Genomic DNA, 6,152 nt, shown 5'->3' on the forward strand with positions numbered 1-6,152 from the left:
TCTTCTCCTCATTGGCTTTTTGGACCTTTTTTACCATTTGGCTTAGTCTGTTTTTTTTTAAGTTATCTTCTTCAGTAATTTTTGCGTCTCCTCTACTAAGCTATTGACTATTTTCATGATTTTCTTGCATCACTTTGATTTCTCTTCCCACTTTTTCCTCTATCTCTCTTACTTGATTTTTCAAAATCCTTTTTGAGCTCTGCCATTTTTCTTTTTCTTTTGAGCTTTTTCTTTTTCTTTTCCTTTTTTTGCTTTTTGGTGAGGCAATCAGGGTTAAATGATTTGCCCAGAGTCACACAGCTGGTAAGTAAAGTGTCTGAGGTCGGATTTGAACTCAGGTCCTCCTGACTCCAGGGCCAGAGCTCTATCCACTGTGCCACCTACCTGTTCCCAATTCATATTTTTCTTGGAGGTTTTGGACGTAGGAGCTTTGGCTTCATTATCTTCTTCTGAGTGTGTTTGATCTTCCTTGTCACCACAGTAACTTCCTATGGTCAGAATTTTTTTTTTTCTGTTGTTTGCTCATCTTTCTAGCATATTACCTGATTTTTAACTCTTTGTTAAAGTAAGCCTCTGCTTCCAGGGTGGAGGGTGTACTGTCCCAAGCTTCAAGGGTTTTGTGCAACTGTTTTCAGAGATACTTCTAGGGACCTGTAAGTTTTCAGTTCTTCCAAAGTGGTATGATCTAAGGAAAGGTGTTTACTATTCTCTTGGCCTCTGCTATGTTCTGAGAATGATCACAAGCACTCTTTCTGCCCTGGAACTGTGACTAGGGTCCCTGTTGCACTCAGGCCACAAACTCTGGTGTGCTAGTGCTTCTCCTTGCCTTGGGACTGCCACCCAGGACTATGACCCAGATCCAACTATGGGCAAAGCAACAGCACTGCCTCAGTGCTAATAAAGAGACCAGTAATCTTTTGACCAGTTGTTCGACCCCCTTACTGCCTTCAGGCTGAGATCTCTACAAGCAGTTTCTACATCTGTGATTCAGATGTGACTTGATGGTGAGAACTTTCTATTTTGAGTATATGGTATTTGTGATTGCTGAGGAAGTGGGGACTTCAGCACCATTTACCAGGCCAGGAACTACATAGTTATTGACACCCAGGATAATTGGTGTAGAGACAGTGCTAGGAATGGAATTTGTGGTCTAGGGGGCACTGGCATTTCCAGAACTCTTAGGCTCACCTATTGGTAGTATCTGATCAGTGGTTGGTGTTGGTGGTTGCAAGGAAAATGGATTCCTCCTTCGCAGGCATTATTCCCCTCAATGATGACTATGTGAACCAGGGCAAAATTAGTGCTAGTTTTCATGGCATGGGGGAGGGAGGAGGAAATACACTGAGGGCCTGCTATTCCCAGTCCTTTGGGGTTTAAGCGTTCTGGTCTATGTCCATTGAAAACTGAGAAAAGGTAGTGGAAGCAATGGTTTGGCTTGATTATCACATGCTTCTCCTGTCTCTCCCTCAGGATACCTAGCTTCTTCAGCCAGAGACAACATAGAAATAGGGGTTTAAAACAGAGCAGTGGGTAAAATCCAGGCAAGCAATAGACTGGCTAGAACAGATACAATACATTAGTGAAGAGGAAGAACCATCAACCAGGAAGCTTCTTATACTGTTCTTCCTGTAGTAGATAGGAGAGAGAGAGAAAGAGAGAGAGAGAGAGTGAGAGAGAGAGAGACAGAGAGACAGAGAGACAGAGAGACAGAGAGACAGATGAGAGAGAGAGAGAGAGATGAGAGATGAGATGAGAGAGATGAGAGACAGCGCATTTTATAGTATATTAAGACCCACTTCTGTCATAGTCAAGCACAGAAAAAGTTCTTCAGGGAGTATTACGTAGAGTCAGTAGATCACACAGTGGGTAGAAAATTGATTTTGGACTCTAGTAGATATGATTTTGAATTGTGCCTGAGACGCTTACTAGCTGTGCAAACTTGGGCAAGTCACTTAACTTTTCAACCTCAGTTTTCTCAAGTGTAAAATGGGGATAATAACACCTCTCTCACAGGATTTTTGTGAGGATCAAATGAGATAACATGGAAAATGCTTAGCAAGCCTTAAAATACTATATAAAAGCTAGTTATGATGATAATGATGTGATTGTTGTTTGTGTTCACCTCTCTCTCCAAGAGTCCTTTGCAACACTCTCCATACCTGCCAGATCCTGATAGCCTTACCCTAGTAAACTTCTATCCCACTGCCAACCATACCACGATTCCCACTTCTCCAGTCTAATGGTCCAGGTCCACAAGTGGCTTCTCTTCCCCACCACCTGCTTCTGTTCCTATCCTTCCTCACCATTTGATTCTTAAATCTTCAATTAAGAATACCCTTTCCATCTTACAGCTCTCCATCTCCAGCTCTCTCCATCTTAATGGCTAATAGGATATTGATGCACAAGATAAAAAGGGAGTCAGTAAGAGAGCACCTTTGAGGAGTTTAAATTCCTTGGTCCAGATGAGCTATGCTTTTGAGTATTGATGTGTGAATGCTGAGCCATTGTCAATTATTTTCAAAATATCATGAAGAACATGCCACAGAGCTTCAGGAAAAAAAATGTCATTTTCAAAAAACGGAAGAGAATGGAGTGCATAAAACATGAGCCAATAAGCTTGAACTTGATGCCTGGCAAAATTTTAGAATGTATTACTGAAGGAATGGTTAACAAGTATCCAGAAAAGGAAGTAGTGATTACAAAGAGTTAGCATGAGTTCATCAGGAGTAGGTAATTCCAGGGCTCACTTAACAGCACATATACTATAATTGGAAGGATACAGAGAGGATCAGCATGGCCCCTGTGCAACCATAACACACAAATTTGTGAAGTGTTCCATATTTTTAAAATTGTATTCAACTATTTTTTTCTCTCATGTAAACTTCCTTTTGACTGTCATGCATTTTTCTAGTAATTGCTCTTTCGGTATGCAAAAAAGACCTCTAATAAAACTACATTGCAAGAGAAGGGAAAGAAACAGAATGGCAAGAGTAAAGAAGCGGAAGAAGTGGAAGAAGCCTGAGGAGTTTGTGGGGAAGAAGGTGTTGGACAGGTGAGTGGATGAACAGCATAGTGGAGTATTCTTTTTTAAACAGAAATGATTTACAGATGCCGACCACACATGGAAACCCAAAGAAAACTTAGATTGTCCAGAGTTATTGACGCATTTCTAAATTCTCAGAAGACTGGTAAAGAAAAAGATGGAGTCAAGAGAAAGTTTTTATCCAACAGTGAGTCAGATGATAGCAAGTCAAAGGAAAAATGTGAGTCTGCTGACAAGCTTCAGGGTTTTGTGAGGGGCCTTGATCCAGATCAAATCATTGGTGCTATGGACAGCAGTGGAGAGCTGATACCTCTGAACAAGTAAATACAAACTTTCTGCATTTACTTAACATTTATCACAGAAGACAGCATTTGATACTATGGAATCATTAACTTCCTCCACAGTACAGAAAAAAAAAATTTTTTATAAATACTGATAAAATACCTTTTAGAGTCACTATTCTGAATCCTAAGAAATGTTTAGCTCCTATGTAATGCCTAAGTTTAGCTGTCTGAGAAAATGTTCTGTCCATATAGAATTTTGACATTCACTTGAATGCCAACTTAATAAAAGCTTAATAAAGTAAATTAAAAAAATCTAGGGGTAAATCCATTGGAAGCTTTCTTCCAGCATCCATTTTCCATTACTGCTCAGTTCTCGGGGTCCTAAAAGCCTCTTCCTCCTGACTAACAGAAAAATGTGCTACCTTCACTTTTTCAAACACTAACTGTTTTTGGACAGAAGAGAATGATTTTGAAGGCACTTTGCAATCTTGCTGGAGTGTTCAAGGTAGTGCTTAGTGTCTGGGTGTCTCAGTGTCTAGGCCCATTTAAGGTGGTGGTGGGCATCTTCCCTGTGAATGCAAAGGTGGAACCAAATACACACAGGAGATGAAAACTCCACATTTATCCAAAAGGGATCTTCTCCCCAAAGGCTCATTGGTCAGGTCTGTTGGATAAATCTGCCAGGATTTGCAGAAGAGTGGTCACACATGTTTGCAGCCTCTCCACATGTCTGACATCTTGATCATTGATGTTGCCCAATCCTAGTGTAGAAATGTGCATGAGTAAATACTGACAGAACTTGTCTGAACATTTATCTAAAATGTTAAAATAGAAACATTTTGGCCTTGATTTTCAAAGAGAAAAACTTAGACTTCCTATCTCAGAAAGTAGGGTTGTGTCATCTTATTTTACTAACCGAAGGGTCCTCTCTTAATCTTTAGTAACATCCCCACCTGTTGGAACTTAAATATTCTGCCTAAAGGACAGGGATTTGGTAAGAGTTGGGGGGTGGGTTGTGTTTTCCTAACCATGGGCATAAATGGGGAAGCGAATGTTCCCATGTTATGTAGTCTTCCATACTCTTGACATGCAAGTTTTTTTTTCCTTTATCCCAACCCATTACTTCAACATATAGGACCAGCCTTTTGAATATTTGGGTCTCTTGGCTTCATGGGAATCAGGAAAAGAAAAAAAAACAACTTTGTAGCTATTGAAATATTATACAAATGTATATTGTTTACTTTATTGTAAATACTGGTGAACAGTGGTCAATAAATAGTTTTATTTTCTTCCTTTACAAAAAAAAAAGAGTAGGTCATTCTAGACAAATTACATTTCATTTTTTGCAGGTTCCTGAAGGAAATGTTTATGTGCAGTTTATGTGATTTTAGCATAGCATTTGGCAAAGTCTCTAACGCTATTCTAGTGGAAAAGATGGAACGATATGGGCAAGACAGTAGTTAATAAGGTGAATTCAGGACTTACTGAATGTCTAGACCTAAGAAGTAGTCAATGATGGTTCAATATCAACTTTGAAAGGGGCCTCTAGTGAAAGGAGTAGGGACTAGGGGAGGAATTTGTGTTTATGTAAATAACCTTGGGCTATTTCCAAGTTTTATCAATGACTTGCACATAAGCATAGATGTCATGCTTATCAGATTTCCTGATGGCGCAAAGATGAGATGGATAGCTAACACGTCAGATGATAGAATAGGATACAATAAGTTTTAGATAGGCAAGACTGAGTCTAGTAAGATGAAATTTAATAAAAAGATAAGTAGATATGTAATAATACCAAGGTAGCAAATTGCAACTCTTTACATATATGTCACCCCAGTCTTCTCATTTATTGTAGCAGATAAAAAAGGAAATGAATGAAACATGGTATGCTGGTTTTACTATTGTACAATTCATTTCATGCACTCTACATCTTGCCAAAAGCCTACTTACTAGCTGTTCCTTAAATTCCACCTTCCATGTCTCAGCTCTGTGCCTTAGGATAGATTCTTCCTTGTTTCTAGAATGTACTATTTTTGTCTTCATCCAGTACAGTCCCTGGTTTCCTATAAGTTTCAACTCAGATATTGCTTCTTATGTCCTGCCTTTCTGATTTGCCTAGCTGAAATTTCTGTCCTAAAATGACTGTCATTACTTATCTGCACATGAGTTATATCTTTATAGCGGAAAATAAGCTCCATGAGGACAAGAACTCTTTTTTTTCCCCCTAGTGTATCACTAATGCTTAGCAAAGCACTTGGGCCCTGGTAAATGCTTATTGTATATTTGCTGAATTGAATTAAATGCACAATCTTACACTTTCATTCAAAAGCTCTATAAGTACAACATATGAGAGTGTAACTAGACAGCATTTCCTTCGAAAGAGGATCTTGAGATTATAGTAGTTCATTATGAGCCAATAGTGTAATAGGACAGCCATGGACACTAAATCAATCTCAGACTACATTTAAAAACAAAACAAAACAAAACAAAACAAAACATAGTATCCAAGACTCGGAGGATGATAGTTCTTCTGTCTTCTGCTCTGATCAGACCAGATCTGATGTACTCCATCCTTTGCTCCTATCACACCACAATAGGTAAATTGTGTTCAGAATTAGTTATCACATTTTAGCAAGTACACTGATGACTAGGAAAACAACCACAGGGCAATAAACAGCATTGGGAGGAACTTCGGGGCAAAGGCTCAAATTAGATGAAGAAACTAGGGGTGTTCAGTCTGAAGTCGAGAAAGGTTGTGGAGGAGTATAAGATAGCTGTATAATAATAATAATAATAATAATAATAATAATAATAATAATAATAAT

At 38.8% G+C, this 6,152-nt stretch overlaps 1 non-coding gene across 1 annotated transcript; it reads left to right on the forward strand.

Moving 5' to 3' along the window:
• Window positions 1-2,739: 2,739 nt before the first annotated feature.
• Window positions 2,740-2,845, forward strand: LOC114035844. The gene has a single exon (XR_003568262.1). It is a non-coding gene; the product is annotated as a U6 spliceosomal RNA (small nuclear RNA).
• The last annotated feature ends 3,307 nt before the right edge of the window (window positions 2,846-6,152 follow it).

This window comes from Vombatus ursinus, unplaced genomic scaffold (assembly GCF_900497805.2).
Source record: "Vombatus ursinus unplaced genomic scaffold, bare-nosed wombat genome assembly UNPS02009205.1, whole genome shotgun sequence".
Lineage (NCBI taxonomy): Eukaryota > Metazoa > Chordata > Mammalia > Diprotodontia > Vombatidae > Vombatus > Vombatus ursinus.